This window comes from Colobus angolensis, unplaced genomic scaffold (assembly GCF_000951035.1).
Source record: "Colobus angolensis palliatus isolate OR3802 unplaced genomic scaffold, Cang.pa_1.0 Scaffold326, whole genome shotgun sequence".
In the NCBI taxonomy this organism is placed as follows: domain Eukaryota; kingdom Metazoa; phylum Chordata; class Mammalia; order Primates; family Cercopithecidae; genus Colobus; species Colobus angolensis.
This window is the reverse complement of record NW_012116555.1, coordinates 764,135-772,557: the sequence shown is the minus strand read 5'-3', so window position 1 is coordinate 772,557 and position 8,423 is coordinate 764,135. Positions and strand designations below refer to the sequence as shown.

At 37.1% G+C, this 8,423-nt stretch overlaps 1 long non-coding RNA gene across 1 annotated transcript in view; it reads right to left on the bottom strand.

The window, feature by feature from the left end:
- Positions 1-2,445: 2,445 nt before the first annotated feature.
- The window catches only part of LOC105518669, a 28,231-nt gene continuing 22,253 nt past the window's right edge, over positions 2,446-8,423 (bottom strand). The window contains exons 2-3 of the long non-coding RNA XR_001002864.1: positions 3,021-3,056; positions 2,446-2,710 (exon numbers count right to left, since the gene is read on the bottom strand). This is a non-coding gene — a long non-coding RNA (uncharacterized LOC105518669). The remainder of the gene's footprint in view (positions 2,711-3,020; positions 3,057-8,423) is intronic.

Sequence of the window (8,423 nt, the reverse complement as noted above, 5' to 3'; positions counted from 1 at the left end):
AAAGGGAAATTTTAAAACTGAATCAAAACCTGTGGATGCAGCTAAGTCTGTGCTCAGAGGAATTTTTCTAGACTTAAATATGTATATTAGTAAAGAAGAAAGGCTTAAATTGAATGTTCTCTGCATTTGTCTCAAAAATTGAAAGTATAGCAACAAATTTAGTTCAAAGAAAACGGAAGGAAATAAGAAGTAATGTTAATGAATTATTAATAAACATACAATAGAAATAATCAAAGTAAAAATTTGATTATTTGAAAAGACTCATAACAGTGATACACTACTGATGAAACTAATAAAGAAAAGAGAAGTAGAACAAAGTAACCTGATACAGATGCTTCAGTTTTAAAAAATCACAAGTTACTATGGACAACTTCACATTAATATATTTTATATGTTAAACAAGATAGATAGAGTCCTCAGTTAATCTCATTTTATGTTTTTGTTTGCTTGTTTGTTTGTTTGAGGTGGAGTTTTGCTCTTATTGCCCAGGCTGGAGTGCAGTGGCACTGCCTCAGCTCACTGGAATCTCTGCCTCCTGAGTTCAAGCGATTCTCCTGCCTCAGCTTCCCAAGTAGCTGGGATTACAGGCGCCCACCAGCACACCCAGCTAATTTTTGTATTTTTAGTAGAGATGGGGTTTTGCCATGTTGGTCAGGCTGGTCTTGAACTCCTGACCTCAGGTGATCCACCCACCTTGGCCTCCCAAAGTGCTGGGATTACAATATTTTAATGCACTAACAATGATACTGCCTTTAGACTGGATAGTTTATCAGCTGTACAAATTGGAAAAATCAAATACGGGAATAGAGAAGGTTTTCATTTTTCTTCTCTTCTGGTTTCTTTTCCTAGACTTGTCACGTTTTCAATGATTGTTATGTCCTCTTTGCCTGCTGGGAGATGTTCATTTATTTGATAATGTATTTTTGTTGATAAGTTTTGGATTTTGCTTTAATTAACATCTACTTAATAAATATTTGTTTATTACCTTTATGTGTCAAATGGTGTGCTAGAAGCTATAGCGCCTATTATAAACCAGATATAATCCTGTTGGGCTCTCAAATTCTAACTGAAGTGAAAGCAAATGGAGAAAGAGAGGCATATGTAAATATGCTGTCAGGAGGACTTGAGAAGATTGCTTCAAAAAAAAAAATATCAGGGAAGAATGCATGATGCTTGACATAAGTTCTAGAGGAAAAATTAGAACAATACAAAAAATATGTTGAGAACAGAACTTTGGATCCAGGAGTGAGAGCAAATCTGAAGGTCTGAAGACATGTGTGCATGCAGGTAAAGTTTAAGTGCATATCTTACAACTCTCCTCCTCTTTGCTATGCTTATTAAATATTGGATTTTGCTTTACTGTTGAGCTAGGAATGGATTTCGACTATTTACTGGTCCTTGTAGCTGGTTGGCTTCCTCCAGCCTCTGTTCTCTTTGACATCTGTGATTTTTATTATTATTATTATTATTATTTGTGGCATATGGTGGAGAAGGAAACAGATTTACACTTTTGTCTTTGGCAGAAAGTCATTTTCTTTTTTGATTTTAAACTGAAAATATTACACAATGGTGCCTCCTATTTAAATATAATATTAAAATGTCCCTTTTATCATCCTTGACTCTACACTTTCATGCCACTCAGGTTTACTTAACAGTGACTATCACTTGAGGGGCACAAGAAGAATTCAGACTTTTCATCTTTTTCTCCAGAGAAATTTCTTAGCTCACAGCTTTATACATTCATTCAGTGAAGCATCTATTGACTTTCTTTTATGTGACAAACAGGACATCACAAATATGAGTAAAACAGCCTTTTACCTCGAAGAACTGCATCCGTGGTCTTGCAATCCTCACGCTGTCTTCTCTACCTTCAGGAATTAGTTGTATCTAGAAAAAGTTCCCAGGCAATTTAGCTAATGTATAAAGTCAAGGTGGTTTTAGAGTATTTGCAACATACAGAAAGGCTGTCAAGTTTTATAGAAACTATTAAAGAAGCAAAACTCACAGGTCTGATGCCTTGATACTGCTGCTGTTAGGAAGTCTAGAGTCTGAAAATGAAATTCTGTCGTTGCACTTATTACAATATTAATGTCTTTACCCATGTTGACAAGTGGGCAGAACACATTTATGTTATGCAACCCTTTTCTGTAATGTAATTGATCTTTCAAAATTTACTACATTGGCCTTGGGTTGCTACTCAGAAAAATTACCCTAAAACTTACATTCTCCTGCCAAATGTAAGACCTTCCAGGTAACCTAATGATATAATAGAGATTGACAGTACTATTGTGCACATATAAAAGAGTATGAATGAAAGAAAAATCTGCCTGGTTTCCTCATATCATCTTTTACAGGAAATATGGAGTCTCACAGACTTTTCATTATGGGAAACCTATCTCTCATTTCCTGTCATCCTATGATAGAGTAACTCAGGCTGTAATCAAATAAGCCTGGAAGTCATTTTTATTTATGTTTCAAATGGTAAAATATGGCTGTCTTAGGGCAGAGAAGAATGAAAAATCATAAACTTCAGCTGGTGATCTTTAAGAACTCTATTCTTGCATGTATCCAATCTTTTATCCTAAGTCTTATTTTCAGAGTCTTGACTACCAGGAGACAATTCTTCTGCCTTCTTCCTACTAAGTCAGCTGTGTCCTTCTTCAAATTAGCCCTATTTGGTGAGTGTCTTTATGTCCCTCTGTAAATGCCTCTAAGAAAAACTATCGCACAGTCAAAAAAGAGCCCAAGACATACAGGAAAATAAAATTACATGATTTTTCAGAACCATCCTTTGTTTTTTCATCATATTTATCATTGACTTTTAGCTAAAATCTCAAAGAAAAATGAAAATTTCAATGTGATAATTAAAAATACCAATATATTTATCATTAAATTTCCTTTTCAATAGTGTTAGGAGCCTACAACCACTTGGAAAAAAAAGTGTTTTGGCCAAAATTCATGCCATCCAAAGAAAGAAAGATAACTAAAAGTAAACAGAGTGAAATGAGGAAAAATATTACCTTGTGAAAACAGCAGTCTGTTTCATTTCTTATGACCTGTAATGCAAAAAAAAGTAAACATTTGTCAAGTTTATAAAGAAATAAAATAGAAAGTTATTTCAGATAAGCCCAAAGATTTTCCCAAACAATAGATTCTATAATATTTTCAAACACTGAAATATTTATTTAAATATTTTATCATTTTACTCTTACTGAATGCTAAATCAGTAAGATTTTCTCTTCCTATGCATATCATCAGAAAATAGAACAGCACAATGGTTCATTTGGCTCTGCATAAGCATATCCTTCTAGAGAAAAATGAAATCTTCTTCCTTAGATTACAGGAACAAGTATAAATGGGAATTAAAGGGGAAGAAAAGGTAATCAACAAAAAAGCAACAGGCTGATCTTTATCTGAGCTAGTAAAGTTTGACAGCTTCTAGAATCCAACCACTTGCCACTATATATAGCATATGTTCAAGTCTGAACAAGAGCCAGAAACTGGAAAGAGATGCCTGCAAAAAAATGTATGTGAGGAAAGTCTCAGGTTTACAGAGGTGCATAGGGTGTTCTATCAGCCTGATTTTCAGAAAAGCTGGTGAATCCGTCACTGGCTTCCTCTTATCATGGCTGCACGCTAAAAATGGAGGCGATTAATATGCTAAGTAGGAAAAGCTTGGCTGTCAGTTGCCTGCATTCAGCTGCCAGAACCTTGAAATTAGGTCATGGCCGCCAGGGAAAATTCCTTCTCAGATGGCAGGCTGCGTAAACATGTTAACAGACCTAGACAGGAGGAAACACCTCCCAAAGTACCAAAGTGATGGGAATGATATGCACTATAAAATTACATCAACTTGTGATTCCAAGACCTTTCAATATGGAACCAAGAAACACAGTTGTAAACTTCGCACCTGTTTTCATTCTGCCCTTGAAAAGGAACAGAAAGAAACAAATCTCTTTTCCAATTTTTCCAGCTATTTCCTCAATAGCTTGAATATTTAGCTTTTTAAGTATTGGATTTCTCTCAATGAGCACAATTCCTAATAGTTTTAAAATGTTAGGACTCCATCTTCATGTAAGTCATGGCAATCCTGAAAGATGTGTGTCTGTGTGTGTGTAGATATATGTGTGTATGTGTATGCATACCCACATTTATATGCATCTTTATATAAGGGATGGCATTCCTGAAAGATGTGTTTGTAGGAGTGTGTGTGTGTGTGTAGGGGTGTGTGTGTGTGTGTATATATATGCAAGAAATTGCTGTTGAAGTCACAAATATTCATGAGGAATCATTTGTAATACCTGTGCTTTACCATCTTCAAAATAATGAATTATATTTTCAAGTAGTCTAGCTGAAATATTGTTAGGATGTTTTGCTAAAATGCCATAGACTTTGGTGATTAAATAAAACCCTTTATTCCTAAGTTAATAATATTGGAAAAACTTGAGGCTAAAAGATACTTTTATTTACAAAAAGGGAATCAGTGTATAATAGTAGAAAGACCATCAGTAAAAAGTTCAAGAACAAGAGTGTAAGTTCTGCCTTTTTTATTCATTCGCTTTTTAACCATAGGCCTCACTTTTTTATCTGTAAAATAATTAGTTAGAAATAGTTAAAAATAGATTATTTCTATATCTACTTATACCAATAAGCCCTCAAGATTATTTTATTTGAATAACAAACACTAATGAGAAAAGAAATTGAAGCTCCTAGTATTTGCATAAACTATTAATTCACAAAGGGTTACATGTCATCACTTATGTTGTGTACTAAGGTAGTAACAACTGCAATGACAGTTGAATATGGGCTTTCAAAATATAGAAGGCATCAAGAGATCAAATTGGGCTTTAGATTTCAACACCCTTTCTTTAGCAGAAATAATTTATTGTCCATGTTTCCCGCCCATAACAGTAGAGCCACTTTTTGCAGGGGGAAATAATTGTCCCTTTGGTTAAGTGTCTCTGCATCCATTAGAGGTGAGTTGTTGAATGCATAGGTATTTACCATGATTAAGTCTACAAATTGTAAATCTGAAAATTCTCATGATGAACATGTGGAAGCATAAAATTCCAGTTCAGGTTCTTAAGTGACTACAGTTTCATAATTTGACATGTTTTAGTTTGAGAAGTCCAGGGTTTGCAGGACAGTAGCACCAACCTAAGTCCAATCAATCCAAATGCCAACCCATTTTTATTGGAGTAACAGCAGAGCAGCTCTCAATTCTCCAAAGAAGTCTTGAGAGTTTTAGGGTCAGTTATATATAGTTAAAACAAACAAACAAACAAAAACCCTTAATATTCAGTATTCCTTATTGGGCACCAGTAACTCAGAAAAGGGTGACTCGGTTACCTGTGAAATAACTGATCTATATACAGGCTGAGGTCTGAAATCTGAGACTGTTTCTCAGACTGGAAAGAATTCCCAAACTCCCCTAAATGAACTTTTCATTTTATAATTCTTCAGATTTTTCCCTTAACACAATTTCTAAGTGGTGGATAGGAGGCAGGACTAGCTTGCAGCTCTGGCTTGGACAGACAAAGCAACGTGTAGTGACTCATATCGTGAACTTTTGCTCCAAGAACTTCCACAGGAAGATACCAGGAAAGCTAAAATAATCCACAAGTCATTTGAAAGAACTGGATTGCTGCTGTAGTCTCCCTGAGATGCGGAAAAACTGTGCATACATTTGCTTTCTCAGTGGAGAGGCTGGTGGTCTGGGTCTAGTTCTCAGCCCTGATCTCTGGCTGTCTGGTAATAGAGTCAGTGCTCTTGGGGGGCATGGTGGGAGTGAGACTGGCTTTTAGAATTGTGGGCTGTGTGGGAGTGGGGTGAGGCCTGTGACTGGCAGCTTTCCCCCACTTCCCTGGTGACCTGTATGACTCAGCAGAGGCAGCCATAATCCCTCTGGGAACATAACTCCATTGGCCTGGGAACCACACCCCCATCCCCCATAGCAGCCATCGCAAGCCACTCCCAAGGAGAGTCTGAGCTCAAACAAGCCTATCCCTGCCCCAACCTGGTGGTTTTTCTCGACCAGTCCTGGTTACCAAAGACAAGGGACATATCTCTCGGGAACTCTATGGCCCTGCCCACTGCCTGAGAAACATGAATACTTAACCAGGTGACCCTAGGACAAGTTTGCAACCTCTGTAGAGGTACTCCCTAGAGTACCACAGCTGATGCACTCTTGAAAGTACCACATCGTGGTTGGAGGTCCACTAACACAAAACCAGCACACTGAACAAAAATACAACCAAGGACCCCCACAGAGTCCATTTCACTCCCCTGCTACCTCCACCATAGCAGGTGCTGGTATCCATGGCTGAAAGAACTGAAGATGAAGCATATCACAGGACTCCTTGCAGACACTCCCCAGTACAAGCACAGAGCCATGTAGCTTCACTCAGTGGCTAGACCCAGACGAGCAAAAACAATCACTGCGGTTTGGCTCTCAGGAAGCCCCATTCCTAGGGGAAGGGTGAGAACACCACATCAAGGGAGCACCTGTAGGACAAAAGAATCTAAACAGGAGCCATTGAGTCCAAGATCTTTTCTCTGACACAGTCTACCCAAATGAGAAGAAACCAGAAAAAGAATTCTGGTAATATGACAAAACAAGGTTCTTTAACACCCCCAAAGATCATACCAGCTCACCAGCAATGGATCCAAACCAAGATGAAATATTTGAATTGCCAGAAAAAGAATTCAGAAGGTTGATTATTAAGCTAATCAAGGAGGCACAAGAGAAAAGTGAACTCCAACTTAAGAAATAAAAAAAAAAAAAAAAAAAAAACACGATTCAGGGTAAAAAAGAAAAAAAATCTTCAGCAAAACAGATAGCATAAATAGAAAACAGTCACAACTTCTGGAAATTAAAGACACATTTAGAGATGTCCAGTGCAAAATGCACTGGAAAGTCTCAACAATAGAATCAAACAAACAGAAGATAAAACTTCAGAGCTTGAAGACAAGGCTTTCTAATTAACCCAATCTGTCAAAGACAAAAAAAAAAAAAAAAGAATAATTTTTTAAAAATGGACAAAGTCTCCAAGAAGTTTGTGACTATGTTAAGTGTCCAAACCTAAGAATAATTGGTATTTCTGAGGAAGAAGAGAAATCTGAAAGCTTGGAAAATATATTTGAGGGAATAATTAAGGAACACTTTCCCAGCCTTGCTAGAGATCTAGACCTTCAAACACAAGAAACTCAAAGAACACCTGGGAAATTCATCACAAAAAGATCATTGCCTAGGTAAATGGTCATCAGGTTATCTAAAGTCTAGATGAATGAAATAATCCTAAAAGCCATGATGCAAAAGCATCAGGTAACCTATAAAGGAAAATCTATCAAAGTAACAGCAGATTTCTCAGCATAAACCCTACAGCTAGAAGGGATTAGGGTCCTATTTTTAGCCTCCTTAAAGGAAGAAATTATTATCAGCCAAGAATTTTGTATCCAGCAAAACTAAGCTTCATAAATGAAGGAAGGATACAGTCTTTTCCAGACAAATAAATGCTAAGAGAATTCACCACTACGAAGCCAACACTACAAGAACTGCTAAAAGGAGCTCTAAGTCTTAAATCCTTGAAATACACCAAATAGAACCTGCTCAAAGCATAGGTCTCACAGGACCTATGTAACAATAACACAATGAAAAGAAAAAAAACACAAACAAGGTATTCAGGCAACAAATAGCATGATGAATAGAATAGTACCTCACATCTCAGTACTAACATTAAATGTGAATGGCCTAAATGTTCTACTTAAAAGTTACAGAATGGCAGAATGATAAGCATTCACCAACTAAGTGTCTGCTCTTTAGGAGACTCATTTAACACATAAGGACTCACATAAACTGAAGGTAAAGGGGTGGAAAAAAATATTCCGTGCAAATAGACACCAAAAGTGAGCAGAAATAGCTATTCTTACATCAGACAAAATAAACTTTAAAGGACCAGCAGTTAAAAAAAGACAAAGAGGGTCATTATATAATAATGAAAGGACTAGTCCAACAGGAAAATATCACATTCCTAAATGTATATGTACCTGTACTAGTCCATTTTCACACTGCTGATAAAGACATACCTGAGACTGGGGAGAAAAAGAGGTTTAATGGACTCACAGCTCCACATGGCTGGGTTGATCTCACAATCATGACAGAAGCTGAAAGGCATATCTCACACGGCAGCAGACAAGAGAAGAAGAACTTGTGCAGGGAAACACCCATTTTTAAAACCATCAGATCTCATGAGACTCATTCACTATCACGAGAACAGCACAGGAAAGATCCACCCCCACAATTCAATCGTCTCCCACCGAGTTCCTCCCACGACATGTGGGAACCATGGAAGTTACAATTGAGGATGAGAACTGGGTGGGGACACAACCAAGTCATATCAGCGCCTAACAGCGGAGCTCACAAA